Below are 8,075 nucleotides of genomic sequence, written 5' to 3'. Positions count from 1 at the left end.
GAGTCCAGGGCGATATAAGGGCCAGGCCCCTCCCCTGTACTCTTGGATATTCATATTTTATTGTTATTTGATGTAAATGTTGGGACATCTCCCTTTTAAGACTTATTAAGAATAAAGTATTGCATTTTAGGAGTTTTTTTGCTTTAGGGTTTCACGGTTTTAAGGCTTGGCTGATGTCACCTGTGAGGGCAGGGTGTTGTGCAGGGGCCTGTTTGTGACTACCTGTCCCGGCCAGGGCGTCACACATATAATATACGATCTTTAGAAATACTTTAAAAATACTAGGCAGGGATTAGGAATATGCACCCAGAACTGCTTGTGGTTCTGGGTGCATATTTCACCTGACAGGTTCCTTTTAAGAGAACTGACATCTGATACTTACTGCCCAATCTGCGGGCAGCATGTATCAGGCACTGGCTGTGAGAATGTTGAGGCATTTCAGAAAAAAAATACTTTAAAAGCCAATGGGAGCCAAGCTACAGTGGAGACTAGTGGGGTAGGTGGGTAACCAGCAGCTTTTCCCTATCTGCTGCCCTGGATTGACAGGACTCTGGCTATACACAAACATAGGCAGAGATGCGGCAATTCAGGGCAGCAAGCAGGGAGAAGTCACTGGGGACCCACCTGTTTGTCTAAGTTACAGCAAAGCTTGGGTCCATGCAGCTATTAAAGTATGTTTTTCTCTGAAATAGTACAGCGTTTCAGAGTCAAACGTACCTGGCTGAGTTCATACAGCCAGTGTGCAGCATCTATCAGCTGTCAGATTCACTTTAAAATACAGTAGTGACCAAAAATTTTACATTTTTTTTTAAAGCTTCATTACTTCTGGTTGTTGTGGCGCCATTTTCCTGGTGATTTTAGTAAACAGGAAGCAAATGGTTGTCCGCTTTAGGATGAAAATTATGTTTGACATTATTTTATCCCTTTACGTGTTAGTTTTCCACATTTACTGGGCCAAATGTTTTGCATATTTTAAATCAAAGTACTCTACCGCGCTACCATGTGTTGGAAAGGGACTCAAGGAAAAAAACTAGTTACTTGGACGAGGTGGACACATAATGTAGGCTATAGGCCAATTGTATATAGATGGAGGAACCGATCTTCACCTGAACCTGTGGGGAGAATGCCGAGAATAAGTGACTGCCAATGGTGAGGTCACCCGAAAAAAAGAAATGGAGGTGGCATTGGTACTGAACTCATCCCGTGCAGGGTTAAAAATGAGGCTTGAGAGGCACTTTGGTGGAGAACCAGAAGATTAGCTGTAGGGATGGAGGGCTATCTGGAGCCTAAGGAGTATGTGGGTGGAAACAGAGCGAATATAAAGCAATTCTGGACTGCTGTTACTAGTTGAGATTGGAGGCAATATGGGTAGGGGTTTAGGCCTGCAACACACATCCGTGCCTACGGTACGTGTTTGGTACGTTTTTGCACATACCGGAGACACGTTGACCAATGTTACCCTATGCTAGATGGCACACACACGTAAAATCACACGGAACGTGTGTCCGTGTGGTTAGTATGTGTGTGCGTTTTCCCACATGGCCGACATGTCCGTTTTTGGTTGTCAGCACGCAGGCACGGACCCGCTAAAGTCAATGGGTCCGTGCCTGCATGGACGGCACACGTAGCATGTCCGTGTTCAGCACGTACCGTCCGTGTGCTTTTTTAAACAAACGATGTCGGGTTTTTGTTTTTTTTGTTAAATGTCAGTCTACTTACCTTTTTTTCTGCTGTTCTCAGTCATCATCCCTTTGGCTCACCGAAACCCAATCATCAGCGCGGCGAAGAGCAGCTGTTCCAAAGATACGCGGCTTCAATTAATTTGAAAATGCCGGCCGCTCATTAATCAATCTACTATTCCCTGCTTCCCCCACCCACAGGCGCCTATGATTGGTTGTAGTTTGACATGCCTACACGCTGAGTCACAGCTGTCTCACTGCAACCAATCAAAGCCGCCGGTGGGCGGGTATATACTGTGCAGTAAAATAAATAATTAATTAATTAAAAAAAAACGACGTGCGGCCTCCCCAATTTTGATACCAGCCAGGGTAAAGCCATACGGCTGAAGGCTGGTATTCTCAGGATGGGGAGCTCCACGTCATGGGGAGCCCCGCAGCCTAAAAATATCAGCCAGCAGCCGCCCAGAATTGCCGCATCCATTAGATGTGATAGTTCTGGAACTCTACCCGGCTCTTCCCGATTTACCCTGGTGCGTTGGCAATCGGGGTAATAAGGAGTTAATGGCAGCAACCCATAGCTGCCACTAAGTCCTAGATTATTCATTGCAGGTGTCTATGAGACACCCCCAATGATTAACCTGTAATTTAAAGTTAATAAACACACACAACGAAAAATCCTTTATTTGCAATAAAAAAACACTAACAAATACCCTCGCTCACCACTTTATTAAGCCCCAAAAACCCATCCATGTCCGGCGTAATCCACGGAGGTCCCGCGTCGCTTCCAGCTCTGCTACATGAAGGTGACAGGAGCTGCCGGCTGCAGGAATACCGCCGCTCCTGACAGATCCACGCAGCAACTGAAGTGAGCTGCGCGATCAGCGATGATGTCACTCAGATAACTCGCGGCCACCGCTGGATCCTCCAACTGTGAAAGCAAGTCACCCGAGTGACAACGATGAAGTAACAGGTGAGTTGCGGTCTCGGGGGGAGGACTCCAGCAAGCCACGGGTAGCCTGAGTGATGGCAGCCAAATCGCGCTGCTCACTTCACTCACTCAGGGGATTAGCGGTCACCGGTGAGTCCTTCACGGGTGACCGCTAATCAGTACGCGACACCCAGACAGAGCCACGGTATGACAATGAAGTCAGGTGAAGTTCACCCGAGTTCATGCTCATCGCGCAACTCTGTCTGCTGTCAGCCGACATGTATCATCGACATTGAGCATCACACACAGATCATTTCACACGGACATTACACGTACGCATACACAGCCATTCCACACGCACAAACAGCAAGCATACGCCATCACACGGATGTCATACGTACCAGAGAAATGCCCAAAAAAAATGGAATACGGACCCGAAAAACGGAACGTGAGACATGTACGTTTTTTAGTGTGTTTTAGGCCTTAGGTAGTATGGCTATTTACCTGCCTTTGTTAGGCAAGCACTGCAGGGGGCATGGACAAACTGAGTGGATTAAATAAAAACAGCATGTATTGCCAGGTAACAGTAGGTATTGTTGTACAGGTCACTGTGATTGTAAGACTGAGCTCATGCGGCAAGAAAAATGGAGCAAGTGGAATATGATATGTTACTCTATGGGCCTGCTCCCATGAGCAATTTTTTTCTCAGCCCTAATTTGACTGAGGAATCAATCGCAGCATGCTGCGGGTGGAATCTGATTCATTTTTACTCGCACCCATACAAGTCTATAGCGGGCTTTACACGCTGCGATCTCGCCAGTAAGATCACAAGCGATCGTACCCACCCCCGTCGATTGTGCGACACGGGCATATTGCTGCCCATGTCGCACAACCTTGCCTACCCCCGTCACACGGACTTACCTGTCCTGCAATGTCGCTCTGGCCGGCGAACCACCTCCTTCCTAAGGGGGCGGGCCGTGCGACGTCACAGCGACATCACATGGCAGGCGGCTAATAGAAGCGGAGGGGCGGAGATGAGCCGGACGTAAATATCCCGCCCACCTCCTTCCTTCCGCATTGCCGATGGAGGCAGGTAAGGAGATGTTCCTCGCTCCAGTGATGTGTGCTGCCGCAGGAACGAGGAACAACATCGCTAACATCCTGAAAATGATCGATTTTTTTGTTTCAGGACGAACTCTCCACGGCAAACGATTTTGCCCTCTTTTGCGATCGTTTAATATCGCTCTTAAGTGTTACATGCTGCGATCTCGTTAATGACGCCGGATGTGCGTCACAAACAACGTGACCCCGACGATAATTGTACCGCCCCACGCTCAGCTGCAGCCGAGCCGCTCGGATCCAGGCTCGTTGGTGGGTGGCTCGAGTGCCTCCCGACCCGGGGTCACGTCACTCTGAAAGGGTGCTGGCGCTACTTAGGTACTTAGGGGGGTGGTAGGTAGGTGTACGCCCGGAGCCGTGTTTGAGTTTGTGTGGGATGTGGTGAAGGTGTAGACACCACTGCTGCGGTTACGGGGCACCCGGAGGAGATGGTGATGCAGCAAGATGTTAACCCCTCAGTGGGCAGGGATGATGGCCCTGGGAGCCGTTGGGGAGAGCTGGGCGGTGCAGGGCGGTGCGCGGCCGGATGGCACTGTTGTACTCACTGTTATTGACACACACAAGTCTCTGGTAAACAAAGTTGATGGTGGTCGGTGCCCGCAGCCGGCTGCGTCTGGTCCCCCACCAGGTTTGGTGGTCTTTGCCCTTCTCCTGCACAGTGTAGTGTATGTGTAGACTGCCTGAGCTTTAGCAACGGGAGTCCGCTCCCCGGCTGTGTATATGTCGGAGGAGACCGTTTGCCCGCAGACGCTGGCCCATAGGATCTCTCTGCCTGTGTGGTGGCTTTCTTTCCCTCTCGGTGGGCTGTTGTCTTCAGTCGGGACTTGGGTGGGAAAGGACCTATAGTCCAGACCGCAATCAGTGAATTAACTCAGTCCAGTGGATTCTGGACCTCGTTTCAGGGTCTGAGAACCCCCCTGTGTGCTCCGGTTTCCAGTCGGTTCCCCGGGTCGGTACCGGCGGGCCACTACCCTGTCCCGGTCCACCAGGGTTCCACCGAGCCGTCTTCCCGGCTCCTGCAGGCTAGGCCACCGTGTGCCGCCTAGCCAAGGTGTGCGGGCTACGACCCTCACACCTGTCAGTCTGTTACAGGCCTGTCACACAAACCTGTCCTCCTCCACTACCCTCTCAAACTGAACTTTCCAACTGAACTAACTGAACTGACTGGAGTTTCCTGCCTCAGGCCCTCTGAACTCTTCGGTGGGCGTGGCCAACCGCCTGGCTTCTACCCGCTGGTGTGTCCATTAAGCACTGAGGGAGGTGACTAGGGTCTATGGTTTGGCTGGTGTTACCTTGTGTGGGACTGGTGTTGTGCGGGGCGCTATCTGTGACTACCTGGCTAGTGAGGTGATAGGGAGATTAATCCCTCCCTCTACTCCGCAGCACCCACTCTGTCTTCCACTGCTGTGCTGTGATCGCAGGATCACATCACAGCGGCATGACACTCGGCTTACACTCCAGTAGAGTAGGAGCCGAGTGTCATGCGATTGACTCCCATTAATGCCAGTGTGTCCCCAGCCTAAGTTACAGGCACTGAGGATTAGATGGTACAGGAAAGGAGAGATAATGGAAGAAAGGATCTTATCGGCCTGTGGAACGGTGGAATGCCTGGGAGGTTGGTGATGGCAGGCAGTGAGAAAGACTTGCGTGCTCTTGTGGTCTTGTAGGTGTGCAGGAGCGTTAGCTGGAGTCGCATGGCGTGTGTTACAGGAAGTTGCTGTCTCCTGTTTGACAGGGAGTCCAGGCCAGAAACTCTTCTGTCTGGAGAGTGCAATGCGAGAATGAGGTGACGTTACTTTGCTCAGGCGGGCAGGGAGCCTGTAAGTGGGAGTGGTTTCCCTACGTGTTATGAAGGAATCCCTCCTTCTTCAGGTATGGTGACATTTTAGGCTTTTGGGTTTTATATGTAACACAGGCAGGGTTAATGGGACTGTGTCGCCCACCTGTAGCAGTCGCCGCAGGGACATCACTCCACCTTCAGTGACACCACAGGGTCTTCACTTGGTTATTTCTGGCAACAGGTATGTCGGTTTTATATATATATATATATATATATATATATATATATATATATATATATATATATATATATATATATATATATATATATATATATATATATATGAGTCGTGATGCCACTCACGGTTTGCGGTCAGGGTTATGGGTGACCGCTACTGCAGGTTTAACGAGCGTCTGGGGCTGATGGAGTCTGCAGTCGGATGGTGTGGCCTCCCGTGAGTTAGGCTGTCCCAAGGGGCTCTGGTGTGTAGAACAACAGGTCCTAGAATAACTCAGTCTGAGTCCGGAAAGTCTTTCAACTTGTTTTTATTCACTTTTAGATGTTTTGTGAGGTACCCGGCCGATGCTGAGATTAAACCAGGAGAAACCAGGTATCCTTTAGGCTGGTCTAAGGGTAACCATTAACTCGCCTTCCTAGCACTCCTTGTTTCGGATAACCCCTGACTTGAAGTACCGTGGGGTCTATCCAGGGAAGTCACTACTGCCTCTTCTCCCCTTTTTGGCCCGTTTGCCGGCAACGTGGGCCAGGTGAGATGGCTTCTGGCTCTGTCTCCTTATGGGTCCCCCTGTTGCTGCTGAGGCTCGAACTCTAGATCGTTGGTGAGGTACCTCCAGTCCCCTCACCGACAGGTTTAGCAGATCAATAAATGGACGTCTACTCTAGGGACCTGTTCCCCGTGCGTGCCTAGTCACCAGAGTCCCCCGTACTCGACTGCCTCTCTTCAGGTGTCTTTCTGACTGAATTGCTGGTGATCGTTCTCCCCCGCTAACGGCTACTTCACGTGCAGGGTCTGACTAGCGTGTGCGTGCGACTGCCTCTCTTAGCAACCATGGTAACTGCTCTCAGACTGGCTTGCTCCACCTCTTTCCTGACAGCCTCTGTAGCTTAGCTTCCAGCCCCTCCACTACACCCCTTGACAAAAATTGAAGGCTAGTCTCTTCCAGAGGCTACCCAAGGGTCCCATCTAATGGTGTGGGAGACCTGGTTGCTATGTGTCTGTGCGTACACACCCTATTCCAGCCTTTAGGATTACCTGGAAGTACTGCCCCAGCATGGGTGCAGTACTCAGTGGTGCCTGACTAGGTCAGGGGTGCCACATTCCCCCTTGGTTATCAACAGCACGTCCTCGGGCTGCAAAGACAAGAAAATTAAATACAACTTTTCCCACACAGGAGAGTTATTTACATTTAAACATACCAGGTACCATTCCACCACCACCCACCACCCACAAGTCCTGGTCCCACCCAGACACTTCCATGAGGCAGGTCACCAGTCCCTTTGGTGACCAGGTCTGGGCCATCTGTATCCCAGACCTTTCCTCCAATCTTCCTCTCCTGAGGATGGCGGTGTAGGGTAGGCCCCAGAAACAGGTGTACCAGCTTCCGTGTGTTGGAGAGCAGGACCCAACAACAGGCGTGCTCCCTAGTGTTGGAGAGCAGGCCCCATAAACAGGCGTGCTCCCTAGTGTTGGAGAGCAGGCCCCATAAACAGGTGTGCTCGCAAGTGTTGGAGAGCAGGCCCCATAAACAGGCGTGCTCCCTGGTGGTGCAGAGCCATGCCCCATAAACAGGTACACTCTGAGGGTTGGTACTACTGAGGTAACTTTTTACAATGTGAGAGTTTGTAGCTATAACCAGTTCATAGCCTGTGGTCCATTTTTAAAGTGCACGTAACCAGGTGCTAACTAAATAAATACTCAAACAGTTCACGCAAAAGTTCTTGCGGGCACAATTTCTTGAACGTTACTTAACTTTAAAACAGGTTAAACTTTACCTTTCATAAAGACATTTTAGACTAACTTCCTTTTAAACTGTACTTTCTCTATACCGTATTAGAAGCTGACCTAGGTTGCTGCGGGTTGACCTACGCGGTACTACGCTGTCACTTATCTGAGGTCGTGCCCTCCCACTCGGTGTATGTGTCTCAATGTGAGTGATAGATGTACTGGGTGCTGACATCTGTATACTATCGTCTGATTCAGCTTCACCCGACTCCTCTAGGTTCTGAATAGGCTCTTCTTGATCTCTAACTTATTCTCTGAGTTGAGGGAAGGTGATCACTGGAATTACAACGGTTCCATTGTATTGAGGCCAACTTGCAGGGAAATCTCCAAGCACAGTACGGATCATCTTTTCTCTTGGTTCTTCGACTGGCGAAGGGTTGGGGACTTCCTCAGCGATTCTTAGCTGTTCAGGACATCTCTTAAGGTGGTCTCTGGAAACCACAGCTGTCGTCCTTCCTCCATCTTTGCTGATGAGGCATGTCTTCTCACAGCTAAGTGTTGATGGTAACACAGTATACAGTCATGGCCAAAATTTTGAGAATGCAA

Source organism: Anomaloglossus baeobatrachus, chromosome 1 (assembly GCF_048569485.1).
Source record: "Anomaloglossus baeobatrachus isolate aAnoBae1 chromosome 1, aAnoBae1.hap1, whole genome shotgun sequence".
NCBI classification, from domain to species: Eukaryota; Metazoa; Chordata; class Amphibia; order Anura; family Aromobatidae; genus Anomaloglossus; species Anomaloglossus baeobatrachus.
The sequence above is the reverse complement of the archived record's forward strand: the minus strand, read 5'-3'. Positions refer to the sequence as shown.